The sequence below is a fragment of the Asterias amurensis genome, chromosome 12, assembly GCF_032118995.1.
Source record: "Asterias amurensis chromosome 12, ASM3211899v1".
Classification (NCBI taxonomy): domain Eukaryota; kingdom Metazoa; phylum Echinodermata; class Asteroidea; order Forcipulatida; family Asteriidae; genus Asterias; species Asterias amurensis.
In genome coordinates, this window is record NC_092659.1 from 19,631,170 (window position 1) to 19,640,912 (window position 9,743).

Here is a 9,743-nt window from a genome sequence, read left to right on the forward strand (position 1 = left end):
CTAACCCCAACAGACCCCTTTTGGGCCTACCGTGGGCCGCCGGTGAAACGGACCCGATGACCGCTCCCCCGACGACCGACCCGTCTGCAGGCGGGGAGAGAGGGGAGGCGGCGAGGACCGGGACCCGGTGGTTCCCCTGGCCTAGAGGCTAAGACGGGTCTGGAGACGAGAGCGACCGAGATGTTTCAAGTGCCGCGGCCGTCGGGAAGGAAGCGGTCCCCAGCCCCGGCCTGACTGCAGGCTGGTCGGGTAAAGAGGACGGCGACCGACCCCGGCCGCGCGCACGGCATCTCCCCTCGACTCCACGGCCCCGAGCCCCACCAACCGGTGGCTGCATTGGCCCGAACGGTGGAAAAGACCAAACACTTAACAAATGACTCCGCCAGCAGACGCGAGTCCACCGATCTTGATGCTGAAGTGCCACGTCCGTCAGATAACCGCCACACCCGAGCCGATCCTTATAAATGCTTTTTTGCACGATGATTATTATTATTATTAGGATAGAAATGTCTGGGACGGGAGCCCACCGATCTTTGATGCTGAAGTGCCACGTCCGTCAATCTGAGAAGCAAAACCGCTACGTTTCTCAGTTTCTGTATTCCTATTAAGGGTTAAACTTCCTGCGTGGAAATTTTGCTCCAGATAATTGGGACTATCTTAAAAACGTGACCACCTTTGCCACACCCGAGCCGAGCCTTGTGGCACGACGATTATTATTACCGTTAGGTGAGAGATGGCTGGTGGGGGCCAACAGCGCTCCGTCCCCCACGAGCAAGGGGTCGGCGACTCGCATCTACCGACGTCAATACAACACAGACGACATACCCAGCAGTGGCCCCTGCGATCGGTGGCCCCGTGGGTGCTGATACATCTGTGAGGCATGTGCCCGAATGTCGAAAATAACGCCGAGTCGGGAGTCTTCTGGCCCTTGGCGATGGGGGTCCGCGATTCGCCTCCCCCGGCCGAGTGCCTGGTGCGATTCGGTCAGAACTTTCGCACACGAGAGAGGACGTACCCAGCAGCGTTCCCTGTGATCGGGGGCCCTCCCGGTTGATGCCGCCGGGCGACGCACCTTCCCGAAGTTTGCGTAAAATACACCGATTCCCCGGACTTTAATAACCACCGGGCGGGACGAAATTCAGGCCGTGGCAGACGGCTGGAAATCGGCAAAACACGCTCCCGGAGAAAGTGGCCCAGAACCCGGACAAAAGTGGCACAGAACCCGGACATAAAAAATACTAGAACAAAAAAAAAAAAAAAAAGGTTGGACTTGGGCCGAAAAGGATGGGAAAATAAAAAAAAATTTTGGACTTAGAAAAAAGTTTGGACTTAGAAAATTTTCCATGAAAAAAAATCCCCGGACTTTTATAACCACCGGGCGGGACGAAATTCAGGCCGTGGCAGACGGCAGGAAATCGGCAAAACACGCTCCCGGAGAAAGTGGCCCAGAACCCGGACAAAAGTGGCCCAGAACCCGGACATAAAAAATACTAGAACAAAAAAAAAAAAAAAAAGGTTGGACTTGGGCCGAAAAGGATGGGAAAATAAAAAAAAATTTTGGACTTAGAAAAAAGTTTGGACTTAGAAAATTTGTCATGGAAAAAATCCCCGGACTTTAATAACCACCGGGCGGGACGAAATTCAGGCCGTGGCAGACGGCAGGAAATCGGCAAAACACGCTCCCGGAGAAATTGGCCCAGAACCCGGACAAAAGTGGCCCAGAACCCGGACATAAAAAATACTAGAACAAAAAAAAAAAAAAAAAGGTTGGACTTGGGCCGAAAAGGATGGGAAAATAAAAAAAAATTTTGGACTTAGAAAAAAGTTTGGACTTAGAAAATTTTCCATGGAAAAAAATCCTCGGTGAAAATGACCACCGGGCGGGACAAAAATCAGGCCGTGGCAGACGGCAGGAAATCGGCAAAACACGCTCCCGGAGAAAGTCGGCCTCCTGTCCTCGGACTTTGGCCAAAAAGTGGCCCAGAACCCGGACAGATAGGCCAGTTCTACGAGTTCGCGAAAAATGGCTCGAGTTCGGAGGCAAAAAGTCCTCAAGAGATACGGTAGGCTTTTGGCGGCGCCCGCTGCGTTCCGAGAACGGTCGAGTTCAGAGCTGAGGCGCTCGTGGGTCTCCAGACCCACGAGGGGGTTGGTGACCGAACCGAGAGACCCTTTTTGGGCCCGGAGTCCGGCGGATGGGGGGGGGTAAGAGGGTGCCACCAGTCCTCAACCTGCTGGGGCTACTATAGGGGGGTGAGAACAAAAATCTGGGGTCGGCCAAATGAAAAGTTTCCAAAACAGTGTAAAGCAATGGGAAACCGGCTCACCGTGGCGGGACGAGCTATTTAGTGGGCCTCCCGGAGCCGGCAACCTACCCCCTGACGGGCGGCGGCGACGGAAGAAGGGAACGTGAGCTGAGATATTGAGCGGGCCGGGCAGTCGGGTCCACCGGTCCGGGGTCGCTCCGTACGGCAGGGTTTCGGCCCTGCACGCTGACAAATCGTCCCGCCCGTGGCAGTAGGAAGCGGGCCCGGCTCTGTCGGGCTGCACGGGCGGGTAAACGCTTCCGACGGCAGGGCTCCCCGGCCCTGCACGCTGACAAATCGTCCCGCCCGTGGCAGTAGGAAGCGGGCCCGGCTCTGTCGGGCTGCACGGGCGGGTAAACGCTTCCGACGGCAGGGCTCCCCGGCCCTGCACGCTGACAAATCGTCCCGCCCGTGGCAGTAGGAAGCGGGCCCGGCTCTGTCGGGTTGCACGGGCGGGTAAACGCTTCCGACGGCAGGGCTCCCCGGCCCTGAGCCCTGCTCCGTCAAGGGAACCGGAGCTGGGCTTGGACCCCCAACCCCACCGGGTAGATCGAGGGGCCCGTGGGGCCTCGGTGGCTAATGAACGGCGGTGCTACCAACCGGGCACGCCGACGCATCGTCCCGCCCGTGGCAGTAGGAAGCGGGCCCGGCTCTGTCGGGCTGCACGGGCGGGTAAACGCTTCCGACGGCAGGGCTCCCCGGCCCTGCACGCTGACAAATCGTCCCGCCCGTGGCAGTAGGAAGCGGGCCCGGCTCTGTCGGGTTGCACGGGCGGGTAAACGCTTCCGACGGCAGGGCTCCCCGGCCCTGAGCCCTGCTCCGTCAAGGGAACCGGAGCTGGGCTTGGACCCCCAACCCCACCGGGGTAGATCGAGGGGCCCGTGGGGCCTCGGTGGCTAATGAACGGCGGTGCTACCAACCGGGCACGCCGACACATCGTCCCGCCCGTGGCAGTAGGAAGCGGGCCCGGCTCTGTCGGGCTGCACGGGCGGGTAAACGCTTCCGACGGCAGGGCTCCCCGGCCCTGCACGCTGACAAATCGTCCCGCCCGTGGCAGTAGGAAGCGGGCCCGGCTCTGTCGGGTTGCACGGGCGGGTAAACGCTTCCGACGGCAGGGCTCCCCGGCCCTGAGCCCTGCTCCGTCAAGGGAACCGGAGCTGGGCTTGGACCCCCAACCCCACCGGGTAGATCGAGGGGCCCGTGGGGCCTCGGTGGCTAATGAACGGCGGTGCTACCAACCGGGCACGCCGACACATCGTCCCGCCCGTGGCAGTAGGAAGCGGGCCCGGCTCTGTCGGGCTGCACGGGCGGGTAAACGCTACCGACGGCAGGGCTCCCCGGCTCTGCACGCTGACAAATCGTCCCGCCCGTGGCAGTAGGAAGCGGGCCCGGCTCTGTCGGGCTGCACGGGCGGGTAAACGCTTCCGACGGCAGGGCTCCCCGGCCCTGCATGCTGACAAATCGTCCCGCCCGTGGCAGTAGGAAGCGGGCCCGGCACTGTCGGGCTGCACGGGCGGGTAAACGCTTCCGACGGCAGGGCTCCCCGACATAAAAAAATACTGGAACAAAAAAAAAAAAAAAAGGTTGGACTTGGGCCGAAAAGGATGGGAAAATAAAAAAAAAGTTTGGACTTAGAAAAAAGTTTGGACTTAGAAAATTTTCCATGGAAAAAAATCCTCGGTGAAAATGACCACCGGGCGGGACGAAAATCAGGCCGTGGCAGACGGCAGGAAATCGGCAAAACACGCTCCCGGAGAAAGTCGGCCTCCTGTCCTCGGACTTTGGCCAAAAAGTGGCCCATAACACGGACAGATAGGCCAGTTCTACGAGTTCGCGAAAAATGGCTCGAGTTCGGAGGCAAAAAGTCCTCAAGAGATACGGTAGGCTGACAGCGGCGCCCGCTGCGTTCCGAGAACGGTCGAGTTCAGAGCTGAGGCGTCTCGTGGGTCTGGAGACCCACGAGGGGGTTGGTGACCAAACCGAGAGACCCTTTTTGGGCCCAGAGTCCGGCGGATGGGGAGGGGTAAGAGGGTGCCACCAGTCCTCAACCTGCTGGGGCTACTATAGGGGGGTGAGAACAAAAATCTGGGGTCGGCCAAATGAAAAGTTGCCAAAACAGTGTAAAGCAATGGGAAATCGGCTCACCGTGGCGGGACGAGCGATTTAGTGGGGCTCCTGGAGCCGGCAACCCACCCCCTGACGGGCGGCGGCGACGGAAGAAGGGAACGTGAGCTGAGATATCGAGCGGGCCGGGCAGTCGGGCCCACCGGTCCAGGGTCGCTCCGTACGGCAGGGCTCCCCGGCCCTGCACGCTGGCAAATCGTCCCGCCCGTGGCAGTAGGAAGCGGGCCCGGCTCTGTCGGGTTGCACGGGCGGGTAAACGCTTCCGACGGCAGGGCTCCCCGGCTCTGCACGCTGACAAATCGTCCCGCCCGTGGCAGTAGGAAGCGGGCCCGGCTCTGTCGGGCTGCACGGGCGGGTAAACGCTTCCGACGGCAGGGCTCCCCGGCCCTGCACGCTGAAACATCGTCCCGCCCGTGGCAGTAGGAAGCGGGCCCGGCTCTGTCGGGCTGCACGGGCGGGTAAACGCTTCCGACGGCAGGGCTCCCCGGCCCTGCACGCTGACAAATCGTCCCGCCCGTGGCAGTAGGAAGCGGGCCCGGCTCTGTCGGGCTGCACGGGCGGGTAAACGCTTCCGACGGCAGGGCTCCCCGGTCCTGCACGCTGGCAAATCGTCCCGCCCGTGGCAGTAGGAAGCGGGCCCGGCTCTGTCGGGTTGCACGGGCGGGTAAACGCTTCCGACGGCAGGGCTCCCCGGTCCTGCACGCTGCTCCGTCAAGGGAACCGGAGCTGGGCTTGGACCCCCAACCCCACCGGGTAGATCGAGGGGCCCGTGGGGCCTCGGTGGCTAATGAACGGCGGTGCTACCAACCGGGCACGCCGACAAATCGTCCCGCCCGTGGCAGTAGGAAGCGGGCCCGGCTCTGTCGGGTTGCACGGGCGGGTTAACGCTTCCGACGGCAGTGCCTGCCAGCCAGGCACGCTGCTCCGTTAAGGGAACCGGAGCTTGGTTTGTACAAGTTGGCCTTTCTCGGTGAAAGTGACCACCGGGCGGGACGAAAATCAGGCCGTGGCAGACGGCAGGAAATCGGCAAAACACGCTCCCGGAGAAAGTCGGCCTTCTGTCCTCGGACTTTGGCCAAAAAGTGGCCCATAACACGGACAGATAGGCCAGTTCTACGAGTTCGCGAAAAATGGCTCGAGTTCGGAGGCAAAAAGTCCTCAAGAGATACGGTAGGCTGACAGCGGCGCCCGCTGCGTTCCGAGAACGGTCGAGTTCAGAGCTGAGGCGTCTCGTGGGTCTGGAGACCCACGAGGGGGTTGGTGACCAAACCGAGAGACCCTTTTTGGGCCCAGAGTCCGGCGGATGGGGAGGGGTAAGAGGGTGCCACCAGTCCTCAACCTGCTGGGGCTACTATAGGGGGGTGAGAACAAAAATCTGGGGTCGGCCAAATGAAAAGTTGCCAAAACAGTGTAAAGCAATGGGAAATCGGCTCACCGTGGCGGGACGAGCGATTTAGTGGGGCTCCTGGAGCCGGCAACCCACCCCCTGACGGGCGGCGGCGACGGAAGAAGGGAACGTGAGCTGAGATATCGAGCGGGCCGGGCAGTCGGGTCCACCGGTCCAGGGTCGCTCCGACGGCAGGGCTCCCCGGCCCTGCACGCTGACAAATCGTCCCGCCCGTGGCAGTAGGAAGCGGGCCCGGCTCTGTCGGGTTGCACGGGCGGGTAAACGCTTCCGACGGCAGGGCTCCCCGGCTCTGCACGCTGACAAATCGTCCCGCCCGTGGCAGTAGGAAGCGGGCCCGGCTCTGTCGGGTTGCACGGGCGGGTAAACGCTTCCGACGGCAGGGCTCCCCGGCTCTGCACGCTGATAAATCGTCCCGCCCGTGGCAGTAGGAAGCGGGCCCGGCTCTGTCGGGTTGCACGGGCGGGTAAACGCTTCCGACGGCAGGGCTCCCCGGCTCTGCACGCTGACAAATCGTCCCGCCCGTGGCAGTAGGAAGCGGGCCCGGCTCTGTCGGGTTGCACGGGCGGGTAAACGCTTCCGACGGCAGGGCTCCCCGGCCCTGCACGCTGACAAATCGTCCCGCCCGTGGCAGTAGGAAGCGGGCCCGGCTCTGTCGGGTTGCACGGGCGGGTAAACGCTTCCGACGGCAGGGCTCCCCGGCTCTGCACGCTGACAAATCGTCCCGCCCGTGGCAGTAGGAAGCGGGCCCGGCTCTGTCGGGTTGCACGGGCGGGTAAACGCTTCCGACGGCAGGGCTCCCCGGCTCTGCACGCTGACAAATCGTCCCGCCCGTGGCAGTAGGAAGCGGGCCCGGCTCTGTCGGGTTGCACGGGCGGGTAAACGCTTCCGACGGCAGGGCTCCCCGGCCCTGCACGCTGACAAATCGTCCCGCCCGTGGCAGTAGGAAGCGGGCGTTGCACGGGCGGGTAAACGCTTCCGACGGCAGGGCTCCCCGGCTCTGCACGCTGACAAATCGTCCCGCCCGTGGCAGTAGGAAGCGGGCCCGGCTCTGTCGGGTTGCACGGGCGGGTAAACGCTTCCGACGGCAGGGCTCCCCGGCTCTGCACGCTGACAAATCGTCCCGCCCGTGGCAGTAGGAAGCGGGCCCGGCTCTGTCGGGTTGCACGGGCGGGTAAACGCTTCCGACGGCAGGGCTCCCCGGCCCTGCACGCTGACAAATCGTCCCGCCCGTGGCAGTAGGAAGCGGGCCCGGCTCTGTCGGGTTGCACGGGCGGGTAAACGCTTCCGACGGCAGGGCTCCCCGGCTCTGCACGCTGACAAATCGTCCCGCCCGTGGCAGTAGGAAGCGGGCCCGGCTCTGTCGGGTTGCACGGGCGGGTAAACGCTTCCGACGGCAGGGCTCCCCGGCCCTGCACGCTGCTCCGTCAAGGGAACCGGAGCTGGGCTTGGACACCCCCAACCCCCGCCGGGTAGATCGAGGGGCCCGCGGGGCCTCGGTGGCTAGCGAACGGCGGTGCTGCCAGCCGGGCACGCCGACAATTCACCCCGCCCGTGGCAGTAGGAAGCGGGCCCGGCTCTGTCGGGTTGCACGGGCGGGTAAACGCTTCCGACGGCAGGGCTCCCCGGCCCTGCACGCTGCTCCGTCAAGGGAACCGGAGCTGGGCTTGGACACCCCCAACCCCCGCCGGGTAGATCGAGGGGCCCGCGGGGCCTCGGTGGCTAGCGAACGGCGGTGCTGCCAGCCGGGCACGCCGACAATTCACCCCGCCCGTGGCAGTAGGAAGCGGGCCCGGCTCTGTCGGGTTGCACGGGCGGGTAAACGCTTCCGACGGCAGGGCTCCCCGGCCCTGCACGCTGCTCCGTCAAGGGAACCGGAGCTGGGCTTGGACACCCCCAACCCCCGCCGGGTAGATCGAGGGGCCCGCGGGGCCTCGGTGGCTAGCGAACGGCGGTGCTGCCAGCCGGGCACGCCGACAATTCACCCCGCCCGTGGCAGTAGGAAGCGGGCCCGGCTCTGTCGGGTTGCACGGGCGGGTAAACGCTTCCGACGGCAGGGCTCCCCGGCCCTGCACGCTGCTCCGTCAAGGGAACCGGAGCTGGGCTTGGACACCCCCAACCCCCGCCGGGTAGATCGAGGGGCCCGCGGGGCCTCGGTGGCTAGCGAACGGCGGTGCTGCCAGCCGGGCACGCCGACAATTCACCCCGCCCGTGGCAGTAGGAAGCGGGCCCGGCTCTGTCGGGTTGCACGGGCGGGTAAACGCTTCCGACGGCAGGGCTCCCCGGCCCTGCACGCTGCTCCGTCAAGGGAACCGGAGCTGGGCTTGGACACCCCCAACCCCCGCCGGGTAGATCGAGGGGCCCGCGGGGCCTCGGTGGCTAGCGAACGGCGGTGCTGCCAGCCGGGCACGCCGACAATTCACCCCGCCCGTGGCAGTAGGAAGCGGGCCCGGCTCTGTCGGGTTGCACGGGCGGGTAAACGCTTCCGACGGCAGGGCTCCCCGGCCCTGCACGCTGCTCCGTCAAGGGAACCGGAGCTGGGCTTGGACACCCCCAACCCCCGCCGGGTAGATCGAGGGGCCCGCGGGGCCTCGGTGGCTAGCGAACGGCGGTGCTGCCAGCCGGGCACGCCGACAATTCACCCCGCCCGTGGCAGTAGGAAGCGGGCCCGGCTCTGTCGGGTTGCACGGGCGGGTAAACGCTTCCGACGGCAGGGCTCCCCGGCCCTGCACGCTGCTCCGTCAAGGGAACCGGAGCTGGGCTTGGACACCCCCAACCCCCGCCGGGTAGATCGAGGGGCCCGCGGGGCCTCGGTGGCTAGCGAACGGCGGTGCTGCCAGCCGGGCACGCCGACAATTCACCCCGCCCGTGGCAGTAGGAAGCGGGCCCGGCTCTGTCGGGTTGCACGGGCGGGTAAACGCTTCCGACGGCAGTGCCTGGCCAGCCAGGGCCTGCGATAGGCGAGGGGCTTGGGCAACCCCTCGCGGCAGGATCATACCGAGGGAGAGAGGTAGGGAGAGAGACCGAGGGTAGGGTAGGACAGCCGGGGTGTGGCAAACCCCGGCACGGGTCCGCCGACCTTGTTGTCGTGGTGTAGCACGGAAGGCGCCGTCGAATTTATGCGTGCCGAAGACGGTCTCCCCTAGCGGGGGACCGTGTCGGCACTACCGGACTGGTCCGTCGCAGTGCGCGGGGTGTGGACCGTGCCGTCTCGTTCCCTAAGCGGGAGTGGACGGTGCCGTCTCGCACCCCGGGGCGGATCCCGGACCCAATGGCATTCAGTGAAGCCCGCATGGGCGCGAGAGGCCGACCGGACCGGGGAAAACGGCCCCGGCCCGTTACGCCAAGCGCTAGCGGGACCCCCCTGGCATCCCAGTTGCCGAAGCGTAGGTTGAGCACTTTCCCGAACCCGGGCAACCACACCGGCCGGGCGGGCCTCCACGGCCCACCCATTCCCGGGCGATTGATGGGGGACGGCGGCGGACGACACACGCCCCGGCGAATCTGATTTCTATCCCCCTGGCGATTCGAACGAGAGAACTAGAGAGAAGGGGCGACGGGAGCTGACCCGCAGGCTGGTACGAGCACCGTAGACTCGCGCCTTGGCCACGCGCTTCTGCTCCCGGGACCCGAAACGTGTGTGTGTGTGTGCGTGGCAAGGGGACCGGACCATGCTTGGGCTGGTACGAGCACCGTAGACTCGCGCCTTGGCCCGCAGGGTAAACGGGACCGGATTGTGCTTGGGCTGGTACGAGCACCGTAGACTCGCGCCTGGGCCCGCACTTCTGCTCCCCCCGGGAACCGAACCGAAACATTTGGTGAAACGGATCGCCGGCTCGAGCGCCCCGAGCCCGGCAGAATCCGCTCGGTCCGAGCGAGCCCCGCTCGCCGGCCGCAGCACGAGGTGC